This window comes from Mixophyes fleayi, chromosome 2 (assembly GCF_038048845.1).
Source record: "Mixophyes fleayi isolate aMixFle1 chromosome 2, aMixFle1.hap1, whole genome shotgun sequence".
NCBI lineage: Eukaryota > Metazoa > Chordata > Amphibia > Anura > Limnodynastidae > Mixophyes > Mixophyes fleayi.
In genome coordinates, this window is record NC_134403.1 from 54572322 (window position 1) to 54585868 (window position 13547).

The 13547-nt window shown below is 40.3% G+C and overlaps 1 protein-coding gene across 5 annotated transcripts in view; it reads left to right on the forward strand.

Moving 5' to 3' along the window:
* NBEA (neurobeachin) overlaps positions 1–13547 on the forward strand; it is a 468711-nt gene that overhangs the window by 372748 nt on the left and 82416 nt on the right. The window lies entirely within an intron of this gene.

Sequence of the window (13547 nt, forward strand, 5' to 3'; positions counted from 1 at the left end):
ATTGTGATCCAACACAGTCACTGTCACAGCATGAGCCATCTGTTCTAAACAGTAGTATATTCCTGAACTTTATAAGAGCAATAAAATACAAAAACATATACTATAATACATAAGTGGACTAGTCTCTTCATGGTGATCATAAAACAACATGAGTAGGTAACGCCTTTGGCTGGTGGATATTAAGTGATATTGAGCAATAAAGCTAATATTTAAAGACTAGCTGTAAAATCACATAAAATGTGCATGCTTTAATGCAGCATCGCTCCCAGATTTGCAGCTGTCACTGACAAGATAGATATTGAAATGTGGGAGTCACTAGTGGACCAGCTGAGACAAGAGCTGGTGTGCAGACCATTGTGTGAGAGGCTGATGATCTCGTTCTCTGTTTTCCTCCGTGAAATGTACTGGTAATGAACCATTGACGTTCATAGCGTAGAAGCATTTAGGACAATACCTTCTCCATTACAGTCTCTGAATATACTGTACACATGTTCATCCTTCAAGGATGGTGTATTCTCTGCACTGTAAGCTTTGCCTACTTGTTTCCCTATTTAAGAAATATAAATCCTAATTTAGAAGTAGATGTCTCTTTCTTTCAGAAGACAATTTGAGCAGAAACAGAAGTTGCTGCTATGTAGAATTACACCACAAAAGAAGGTGATAGGTTTCAGTGTGTGAGGTCTGTTTCACAACATACAACTGGAGAAACGTTATGCATCACTCTAACAACAATATAATCAACACCTACTAATGTTTTGGCAGATGGTGGGAGTTGCAAATGGAAATTGTTGTAGTGGAAAGTTTTGTAAACTTTTAGTTTATTTACAGATTCACAATATAAGTGATTCCCAATCACTGTGACGGATAAAACAATATAAAAATGTGTCTATTTATGCTGAAGTGTTTCCACTAATTTAAACACATTTTCACATCCTTCCACATACACGCACTATAGACCTGCATCCCTTGTCCTCCCACCAATTGCAGCGCAGTTACATTCTAATTGCAAACTGTCCATAATTTGTCCTTTTTTTTTTCCAACATTGACCATCTCGGTAGCAAACTTAATCTTATTCTGTGTTTTGTAAGCAATTATTACTAGCTACTTATTCTCTGAATTTAATATGTTATATGTGGTACAGTATATTTAAAATGCAAATAATGTCCAATAAACATGTCATGATGGGTATTGTAGGACTGCTGAGAATACACAGCGTGTGACGTGGTTATATGAACCTGCTCAGCATGTTACCTAGATTATTTTGTAACTACGTTACATTCATATGGAATTTTTGCTACTCTATGACCTTCAATCTCATATTAAGTAAAGTGAAAACAGCAATGTGTTTCATTTTACAGCACACAAATGCCTCCAGCTTCACTGGGAAAGACACAACATTAGTTGTACTACTGGTTCTTAATATTGTAGTTGTAGACACAATGATGTCACAATCAAACATACCTTAAGTTAATGACCGTGAGTGTGCTTACCATTTCTTTACTATAAATATACTAATGTCATTTCACGAGTTCGTCTCACAGTAAATGTATCATACACATAACAACTTAGTGCACAGCACTTATTCATCGCCTGGGCTATGTTTTTTTGGTTCACAATGTTTTCCAAATGTTTAGCCACATACCAAAGTACGCATGTCCACAGTCTAGCAGAATCGCTACTCTTAGAACAAGTTGTTACGCATCTGTACATTATAACAGGTCAGACTTGCAATGTTAATTGGAACATTTAAACACCAACTCTGATGTCACTAATTACTGAGCAGTCTATTTCCTGTGAGTGAATGGGAAGCATACTATGGATTCTTTGTCTCGCTCTGGCATAAGGACCACGCTGGAAAAGTTCTTCAGTATAAAAGAGAAAGTGTTCCTGATGAACCCATTCAAAGTTCATCAGTGGGAAGTTATAATTGACTATGAGATTAATGGTAGCATGGGTGGAAAATGTATGTGTATGTTTATACATCTATCTACATGCAAACAAACACATCTATACACGCATCTATAGTATATAGTTATGTGTCTGTATCATCTTTTGTTCAACAGAAAAAGTCCAACATGAAGAAGCCATGAGTGATAAAGCCAGTGCCCCACAGTATCTGTAGAACCATGTATTGCAGCAGGAACTGTAAGGCATCATTTTCAGTCTCTTGTCTTACGTATTGGAGAAACTTTGGCCCACTCCTCATTACAACACTACTTCAGTTCATTGATGGTTGAGGGCATTGTCTGTTTTGCCCAATATTGTTTTATTACGGTGTTTGTCTCCAATTGTAAAGCACTACAGAAGTTGCTGTGCTATATAAATAAATGGTGATTTATGCACCGCTCTCTGAAGGTCTGGCCACAGCATAAATTGGGCTGAGAACTGGACTTTGACTTTGGCCATTCCAAAACGGTGATTCTTTTCTTTGTTAGTTATTCAGCTGTAGATTTGTTGGTGTACTTAAGATCTAATTTCAGCCAAGCTTCAGATGTCAGGTAGGTGGTCTCACATTGTTCTCTAGAATATTTTGGTATTAAGAAGTTCATTTTTCGGGCATTAATTGTTGGGGTGACCAGGTTCTCTGGCTCCAATCATCACCCATCTAGCTGTACTTTATGATGGGATGGGACTCTTGTGGTGATATGCTGTATTTCATTTATGCCAAAAATGGTGCTGTGCATTAAGGTGAAGGTGTTACTGCAAATGTTAGCCCAGGTGGCGAGACTCGGCTCAGCAACCTATTAGGAACATTTTAAAGGAAATAAAAGCAAGTGGCCCAGTGACCCAACCCAAGATAGCCCACTACGGGACCGGCCCGTGGAGCAGATGCCTTCAGCTCAGCCAGCCCCTTGGATTTGCACACAGCAACCATTCAGATTCTAGTTCTCATGTTCTAGAATGTACTCAGTAACTACTAGCTAGACTCTGCTATGGACATCATCCCCAATTGTCCTTTTTAGAAGGTTTGATAAATCTACCTAATAGTGTTGTTTAACTCTGACATCGGTGTATTTTCTTTTTGTAACTATGCTGTGGACGCGGTTAGTAGGGTTCAATCCAGAGCGACATCTACATCTTGGCAGGTGCTCTTTGAATTCTCTTTTAGAAAAGATGATGGATCCCACCAAGAGTTAGGTTTTGTGTGTGTGAGTACATACACTGTATATATTTATATATGTGTGTACCATATATTTTCTATTTGTCTCTAATTATATTCCTTTACACTGTGACCGATGTTTTATCCCCCCACTACAGAATATATTGTCACTGTGTAAGTAAAGGTACAAATAAAGTATCTATGTGTAAATAAACTAGATTCGAATACATTAGACGTGTGTGTGTATATAGCATGTATGTATACTCTACGTGCACACTACCCCCCCCCCCCCCCTTGTCTTTGTGTCATCATGTTTTAAGTTCTTTTCATAAGGCCTGATAATTACTTTTCTCCCTCTCCAATAATGGTATTACTGCAAGGTCACATTTATTCTTGGTGGTAATGCCATTTAATTACTGTGTGAATAGGTATGTAATTGAAACAAAAAGCATTGTTCCCATCTCTTCTGCTCTTCGCCCCTCTCTGCCTCCAGCCCATCCTGTCAGTCTGAAAGCGTGAAACTTCTTTTCTGGTGGTGTGATTAGATTGGGCCTGAACTCTCCAGCTGGCAGGGCTGTCTATGACTGCCGGCGCCCTGTCCCCTGTGCTTGTCATTTCTTGACACTTCTGACAGGATGGGGACAGCAGCCCCAGACAGGTTCATTAGATAGCTTTTTCTACCGCTCAGAAAAAAAAATATAAAAAAAAATGAAACCCATAACTCTGTGCAGTATTGAAAAGCCCTTTATGTTGTTTTAAATCAGGGCCCATGTTTTCACAAAGTTTGATCCGTGCTGCGTATACCTCAGGTTTTCTTCTTAGTTGCCAGTGCTTTGTGATTGTCTCTGAAAACACATCTAAATACACCAAACCTTGAGCTAAGCAAGCACCAAATGTCCACATCACTACCAGACAAAATGTTACCTGTAATATAGCGGTAATTTACACCTATGCTGCTACAAATTTGTCTTTTACTTTGTTAAATTATATTAACATGAAACTGAAACTTAGAATGCTCAAACTAGTATTTTAAATTGACCACTTAAAATGAAACGCAGAGCAGATCATAACAACATGACCACTAGGGGGCCTCGACCATGTAATTCCATTGTAATAACTGCAAGACAGGCATTGTCTCTCACCTCTGTATAGCGGGTTGTAATTACACATGATGGCTCAGAATCCTCTGTGAAATTAAACAGGAATTGAGGTTCATTAAAGTCCACCTGTCACCAGTAATAAACCGTTTATTCTAAAAAAATTAAAAAACAAATGTCCTTTTTTTTATTTTTTTTCAACACTTGCCATTTGCTCCAGAAAAAAAAGCATTTACTTAGATTAAACAATTAATTTATTTATTTAACTCCTCCCTCTGACCCTGGTGTAACATTCCCAATATAGGAGTCTGGACTGTATATAAGAGGAAGTTGTCAAACTCTGCAGCAGTCTTCTATCTACTGCTTTATCCAATGAGCTTCCAACCCAGTGCAGTTATATCCTGAATGGGACCACAGGGAATTTCAGTATTTCTACTAGTCGGGGACAGGGAGGTTTATGATCAAACATTGGCCTCTGCTTGGAGTTAACCTGTATCACATAGTGAACAAGACCATTAGCTGTTGTTATAAATACACTCTGTCGTTGTGGTCTTTACGAGGATGAATGGCTCACTTTACCTTCTAGTTATGACTGTCCAGACCATTGACAGGACACTTTAAAGTTGACCTGCTTTGCATATTTTGGCCACCAGAGATGTTGAAACTGATATAAATTGTATGGAGTTTGTATGTAGATCACATAGGCATATCAAGCATTGTGTAAGCAAATACATAAATCTCAGGCGCAATTACCAACGGAGAGTTTACTGTCTTTGTAAGTAAGTACTAAATTCACTCACATTTTTAAAACAGGCTCCTCTGCTTTAGGTGCCAAATTGTGGTTCTTTAATGGAAATTTGATAACCGTGGTTTAAAGCGTTTCACCATCACTTTCTATTTATAGGCTGTATCCAAAGTAAATCCTCAGCCATTAATGCTAATAGCTACATACCTTGAGGGAATTGGTTCTAGATAATTTGAGCAATTAAAAGGTCGTTGGCTTGTTATTCGGAAAATTGAGTGTTTACAGTACTTACCGTAATTTCCTTGTTTACAGCTTGAATATATCATCAAGCCCTTAAACCACATTCAGTTTTAGCTTGTTTATATATAGTATGAGCTATTGTGTCTTTCCAGCTTGGCTGAAGGTTTAGAGGGACAGGACCTATGCACTCATTGTTAAAAAGAAACACAAGTTTGTGTCAGTTTATGTAGTAAGTATGTTGATATTATGTTACTCATACTCCATATGCTGTTAGGACAGTATATGATTTTATATTATACTGCATTGTTGCAGAATATATCATATGCTGTACATATGTTATTGCTAGATAACCCATTTGCTGATTCGGTGCCTGGATAGAATAATTGCTAAGTGTTGATCTATGAATTATAGGTATAAAACACATGGAAGATTTCATGACAGCCCATGGTGATGTTAAGGTTACTTTCTGCTAGATAATTCCATTCCATGCAGACTATAGCTGTTCACAAAGAAGACCGGGACCCACAGAGAAACCTTTAGAGACATACTACTAGTGGACTTTTAATTCTGAAAGGTAGAACACCTACATGGCACAAGGCTTATTCAGTTTGTAATTGGCTTCCTTTTGAGTGCAATGAAACATTAAAATAATCCTTTTTCTTCAAACTTATTTAGGTCAGTCCTAATTAACATGGGAGGTCCTGTCTGGTCCATGGACTGCAGGTTAGACACTCCTTGCCAATACATTATATCTTAGTGTAAGAAAGGCGACCTTCCTTCCCTAGGCCTGTGATGGCGCTGTTCTCACAACACTATATACAGCATTTTCAGCTTTCGGTCATAAGGCTGTTTAGTATGGGGGTCCCCTGTTCCTCTTTCTCTAAACCTAGAGTATGTGTTTTTCCATGTAATTAGTAATCATTGCCATTTTGTATAAATTCCCAAATGGTTACAGTTATAAACAGTAGTATGCACATAGTGTTAAATTGAATAAAGCTGCAATAAATATTTAATTTGCATCTGAACCATGGAGAGTAAAGCTGATATACAGGGCTTAACCTGGCTCCTGTGTGATAATGATTTAGAGCTCAGGAAGTGGAGTTTATTTAACAAGCCCCATACATGTGTCTGCCAATATAGTCTACCTGGAGGATGCTCAGATGGTGACTGTTATAAGAGATATTGTGGCAATGACTGAACCCTGCAAATATTTCTTAAACTACTGAGCAGTAAGAGTAGTTAACCAGCAGAGGATTTATCTGCGACATGTGACTGGCATAGAATAGAGACGAATAAAATAGTTTTTAGGAAGAAGGAATTTTGGCCATAACCGCATTATAGGAAACCAGCCTTCATTCAGAGAAATCCTCCTGCTTACCTTTCCTTTGTACTGTTAGATGTTGCTGCTCTTAGAGCACGGTCTCTATGACAACTGTTTAAATTGGGATGGGTACCTGTCATCTAGAGTATTACTGAGAAAAGTGTTAGTGAATACACAGTCCCATGGATGGAGCATTTCAATGTAATCCAATTTTAATTGAACTCTAGAGACTTTGATGTGCTGCACAAGGTTGGGAGAGTGCTATTCCTGAGAGAAATTATAGGAGCCTGGCACAGCTTCACTAGTCCAGACTGTCACTACTTTAAATAAGCATTAGCATCAGGCTTAACCTTCCCGGTAGAACATCTCACTAAATGTGCGGTGGGCTTTTCCCCGCTCTCAGCGTCGTCTATCAATTTGGTTTCTCTGTTTTTTCTATGTGCATTTTTTTTTTTTTTAGCTATAATGCATTATGTGCTAATTCATAATTAAATTTTTGTAGACCATAGTCCCTTTTATATTTTACCAAGCGTTACAATCTTCTGTTAACTATTCCAATTTGTGATGTTTGTGTATTGCCAGTTTTAAATATATATTCAGGGCTAACAAAATTTCAACCACAATTGAATAAGCACAATTTTATCTGTGTGGAGTTTGTATGTTCTCCACGTGTTTGCGTGTGTGTTTCCTCCCACACTCCAAAAACATAGTAGTAGCTCTAGTGGGGCAGGGACTGATGTGAATGACACATATTCTCTGTGCAGCGCTGCGGATTTGGTGGCGCTATATAAATAAATGGTGTAGATGATGATGAAATATAAAGTTTGTATAACTGTGTAAAAATAAAACTGCTTGTTATGATTACTGAAGATATTGAGATGTTCTACAGTAAGGGATCTGTTATCCACCGCATAGATTCAGAGAAGTCACTAGGACTTTCTTTTTAACATGTTACATTATTAGGAATCGGTGGCAAGGGCTCTTTTTGGGGAGCTTACCTTGGACGTCTGCGCTTGATAGGAGTGTCTTAGGGATTGGTGCTGCCGTTACGGTATCTCAGGGTGTTCCAATTTCCGAATTTTTCATTTGTATCGTTGTCTGTGCCGTGGCGCGGCGCAACCTGAGGTGAAGAAAGAGGGGGGGGGGGGGGGTAGGAGAGAACACAGATACAGATAGGGTACCAACAATATACGTTATTGCTTTTCGGTAAGCAGAGGTTTATAGCTCGATTAGCTGATTTGGGTCTATAGCTCTTTTGCCCTGTTTACAGCTCTAATGCGGTGTATATTGTGGTAGTGGTACCTTCTGTATGTGGCTTGTGTCTCTAGCCCAGGTGATGGTGGTGGACAGGTATGTCTATAGTTCTTACCTGCTGCAGTGTCTATAGCTCAAATAGGAGGGCAGTGGTGGTGGGGACTGCCTCCAGTGGTGATGCTGTGTAGAGAATGTGGGTGCTGTGTTAATTTCCGCTGTTTATAGCTCTCATATGTATTGTATAGATATCCATGTAAATGAACTAAGGCTATGTGTCCTTCGGGCAGTATATAGTGTGTATATGGATGTGAGGGTGGTTTTTCCGGTGGGTACTTGCGCTCTGATCAGATCAATGATTTGGGTCATTGTGTGAAATATATAAATGTTCTCCCAATTCCTAGGTGTCTTGCAGACTGCAGCAGGGTTTCCTCCATGATTTATTTATAACTTGCTCCATCATTTTTTCTCTATTTTGACAAGGTTTTAGCAGAGCAGCCTCCCAACAGCATTATGCTCCCTCTACCATGCTTCACGGTACACATAGTGTTCTAGGGATGATGGGCTGTGTTATGCTTGTGCCAAACAGTGCTCCAAAAACTGTAGTCTTGGGGGTAAATGTATCAAGCAGCGAGTTTCTGGCGGGTTTGAAAGTGGAGATGTTGCCTATAGCAACCAATCATATTCTAGTTGCCCTTTTGTAGAATGTACTAAATAAATGATAACTGGAATCTGATCTCCACTTTTTAAACCCGTCGGAACCTCGCAGCTTTAAGAATTTACCCCTTGGTCTTAGAATCTTCCTCCACTTGGTGTCTGCACTGGTTGGCATACCGACAGGTGTAGCTATAGTGAAAGCTTTAATTATACATATGTAGACTGTAATCAGTTGTGACTTCCAAAGATAACGGATTCTACCAGTGTTTTTTTTAGGTGTATATTAGTCATACTTACCACTTTACTCCTCTCCATCCCGCCCCAATCCACTTAATTTTTGTTTTTTTATTTAACATTACAGGGTTTTTTGTGGTGATCAGGGGAATTCCTAAATAAATCGGTTTTGATATCACTTTTAATGCCACTACATAAAAGCATGACAGAGCTCATCACAATACTTACCCCTATACTGCCCCAGTGGCACAAGCTCTAAACCACTCTAACAGGTGTCTCTGTAGCAAAACCTATTCATTTATTTTAATAATGATTACTGAGTAATACATGGCAGATTTTACATTTGCCTAGATAGTTTTAATGTCAGCATGGCTCACAGCACTGCAGCAAAGCATCCCGTTCTATACATGCAGATTTATCACACTGGTCCTACTCTAATCACATACTCTACACTCTTGGATGGAGTCTTCATTGCAAGAAGAAAAAAAAATAGATTTTTTTTTTTCCCAAAGTTGGACTGTTTAATTCAGATTGTGAAATGATTTTTCAAATGTAACACTGTATATCAGATTATTAACTGATTACATGGTGTTTTTATTTTTAATAAACCGGTTTGCTATGTCCTGAACTTGACAGGCATTTCAGCCTCACCAGCTATGTTAATAACTTGGACTCCTTCGTTTTGCAGTGAGAAAGCGTGACACGCGGCATGAAATGACCATCTGCTTCCTACTCGTCCACCTCACTCATCACACTCAGTGACTGGCGAATTCACATATTAGCACCCAGTCTCTAAACAACGTAGTGCAAATGTATCCTAAATATTAGCGGTTGTAATATAGGTGTTACATGGTGATGTGGGGATGAAGGAAAGTGACTTGAGGTGCACATCAGGCTGCATTGTTGTGTGTGGAATGTTGTTGCTTTGCAGAATGGGGGAATAAGTGACATTGGATCACAGCTTTTTAATTCTTTAGCCACATTTTGGGCAAATTATAGTGAAACCCAAGTTCTGCTTCATTTGGTAGTAGCATTCTGTTGTGTTCATGATATTCAGAAGGTGGTTGTCTCAGGGTTAAAACATCAGAATCGTCACTGACCCAAATAGAACTTAATATGTTTCTGGTTAACAGCTTTAAGAACTGATGGTGTTCAGTAAATGGATAAACCTGTCCAAGTGATGTAGAAAGTAACATATTTTGTTATACAAGCAGCCATTTTAATTAGTGCATAAATAAAATGGTTCTTTGCATTTCAGTTCATTTTCCACTTTTCTTGTCGCCTTAGCATCTCCAAACCCTTTATTAATGTACCACAGCAGGTCATGGTTCGAAGATTGTTTTGTGTAAGCATAGGATGGATAATAACTTGCCCAGCCAGTCATATAAATTCACCTCACCATTATTAAGGGAATCCTCCAAACATGAGGCAGACAGGGCATGATAAAAGGTTCAGGCAGCCCTAACGCCCCTGCGCCTTCCACGCCAGGCTGGTAAGGTTTCCTTTACTCACCAGCCCTCCCTGCGTGCGCGCACACACACACACACACACACACACACACACGCCAATATCTGTCACTCATTTTGTTTTTATTAAAATCAGAGCTGTCACACCAGCACCTGTCACATACTTGTCTCTCCTACTCGCTTATATTCAAACGCCGCCCAAGGATAGCTCCTTATTTTCAGCCCTTGCCATGGAAATACATCATGATTAAAACCTTATTACGTTTTTCTTTCAGGTTTCCTTTTAACTTTTGTATAACAACTATTCTCTTATATTATAAAATGAATTTCAGCTTATGCCTCTCTTTGGTATAGCCTAGTCAGGGTATTGGACAATCGGGCTGGGTTAAGATCAAATATGGTCGTAGGAAACGCAGCAATTGTGTGGCCCATTCCTCTTAGTATCTAGCAATCCCCCCGATCTTACCAGAAGTCACACATTTACCATGTGGCAACACGGTACTATAATCATAATGTCTGAAATTATATCAACAGTATACGAACACAGTAATACCAACAGTCTCACTGGCATCCAAATATTTACATTGGGCCCCCCATATAAATATAGCAGCTGTGCCGCTGGTTTATATCAAGGTGGGTACACACCTATGCCAACATATTTCAGATGCAATGTCTGTAATAATTTCACCAACAACTGAAATGCCCAATGAGCATGCTGATTCATGTGTACACACCTACATGATTTACCTTCGGATCTGTGCTCTTTACCTCATAACCAGGGCTGCCAAGAGGAATTCAGGGTCCCGGTACAACAAATTCATGGGCCCCCCTTATAGTTGAGTAAGCAAAAAAATTTTGCACCGCCGTTTTTCAAGGGTATGGTCACACAATTGGGGCGTGCCAATGTGCCAATGCGGTGTAGCTAGCACAATAAAAACACTAGGTCCTGAATTCTGCGGAGCGTGACATTTGTCCAAGCACTCCTGACTTTCAGGACATCTAGCAGCCTTGTGTAGTATAGGAAGAATGCAGTGTGTACAGAAAGAGTTCAGTCTTGGCCTGCGCCCACTGGGCTCACCAAACATTGGTATTGTCCTTACTAGAATCACAACATTTCATACACTATGCTGCTCTGTCCTACCTGTTCTTCTCACTTTTACCATATGTGGCTGCTGGTTTCTTTAGTTGCGGCTTGTCTGGATCCTGGAATGTTGGAGGACCTATTTGGAAAAAAAATGGCTACATTTAGAAAATTACAGCCAGCCCCACCGTTAAATCAATAACATCCATGATTAATAATTAGGCCTTCCTCCAGCCCCAACATTAAAATAGTATTCCCATTACCCCGCAAACAAAATAGCAGCCATTATTTAGCCACCATCTACCTCACACACACTACATTGCCAAAAGCTCCATGCCATCACACACACATTACTGTGCGCCTTTATCATCACCACGCTATGCCCCCTTATGATCACACTGCGACCTCCATGCTGCCTTTGCCCCTTTCTTTAACTCTGTGCCATGCTGCTTGTCCCTCGTTTTTTAACCCCTCTGTGCCATGCTGCTTGTCCCTTGTTTTTTAACCCCTCTGTTCCATGCTGCTTGTCCCTCTTTTCTTGAACCCCCTGTGCCATGCTGCTTGTCTTGTCCCTCTTTTCTTTAACCCCTCTGTGCCATGCTGCTTGTCCCTTGTTTTTTAACCCCTCTGTGTCATGCTGCTTGTCCCTCTTTTTTTAACCCCTCTGTGTCATGCTGCTATTGTCCCTCCTTTCTTTAGCCCCTGTGCCATGCTGCTTGTCTTGTCCCTCTTTTCTTTAACCCCTCTGTGTCATGCTGCTTGTCCCTCTTTTTTTAACCCCTCTGTGTCATGCTGCCCCCCCTCCCCGTTTTTTACCCCCCCCCCGTTTTCCTCCCTTCACTTACCTTTACTTCTCTCTTCCTTCTTGTCTTCTCTGCTGCTCTGTGCTCCATTGCTCCAGACTGACTGATGATGTCACACCCGGCATTGTCGGTCTGGAGCAATGGAGCACAGAGCAGCAGAGTGGAGGGACACCGGCGCCGCAATCGCGTGAGTATGGTTTTGTTTTTTTTTAACTACCCTGCTCCCCCCACCAACGACCTGGTTGGGTGTGCATACACACTTTCACATGTGCCCGACATCGCTGATCGTAATTTTTAAGAAATTTAGCAATCAAATCAACAGATGCGATGAGTTTTCATAAAACATGATTGTGGTAGCATACACACTCTCGCAATATCTGACCAAACGGTTGTGAATCGAGTGATCTGCATGATAATTGCATAGGTTTAATACAAATATGCAGACACTGCAGTGGTGCCTGACTAGGACTCAGAGGACAAAACTGCTTCGGACTAAGCGTATAAATAAATGTGATAATCGGGCGCAGTGTCGCAGCACCTTCTGTGCACTCCTGCCTTACCCATATAAGTCCGCCTCCAGGAGATGCGGAGGGCAGGTGGGGGCGGGGCTTTGGGAATTTTGTTGTTTGACCCGGCCCCTAAACACACGTCATCAGTTGTAGTCTATTAAGGTAGGTGGCGGGGCCACAATAACGCGTGAGTCACGTCATAAGCCCCGCCCCCTCCATTTAATTAATTGTGTCCAGGACCCGGGAGGTTGCCCTGTTCTCCCAGGAGCACTCTGGGAGAGTAGGAAACTATGGCCTTACCTGTCCAGGCCCAGCTGTGTGTTATCTCACATACACAGTAACCGGACACTACACTGGCCACTGCTTCTAACCACAGAGTAGCAGAGTGCAGGCACCTTCATACCCTAGTCCATTGCTTGGGTTCCTAGTGGGCAATCTGGCCCTGACTTGGGATGAACGCAGTCTTGGTCATGGGAACGTCTCTGTCACTGCAGTCACTCTGTTTAGAAGGGACTACCATCTCCTTTTGAAGCCTTGCTAGCCATATACATTATTTATATATATATGACCATAAGCATAATGGGAGCTTTTAACATTTATGACATTCTTACACTTTCATCTCAAATCAATACAAAAATATTGGGCACATACCTATTAGGTAAAATAATTGTCTTAAATGCTCTATTAATTTATCACTGTTCACTATCTGATTAAAACGGCCTGTACTAATGTAATATATGGGGTTTCTTTACTATGTATACGTGTAATACCATGGAGACAATAACGTTCACTAGAAAGAAGGGCCCCAGAAAAATAAACATTGATGTCATGTGTTAAAGTATTTCCTATTAATAGCGTTAAAGCTCCGTTTTCCCGTTTGTTTATTGCTGGACGCCTATCCATTTGCCGTATGGTTGGCTTTCACTGTGTTTTTGTTCTTTAGAACTGGTAGGACATTGAAATGTGCTGTTGTTCCATCATTATACAAGGTAAATGAGAGGAAAGTGCTATAACAATAAGCAGTGTGATTAAAAAAACTTTA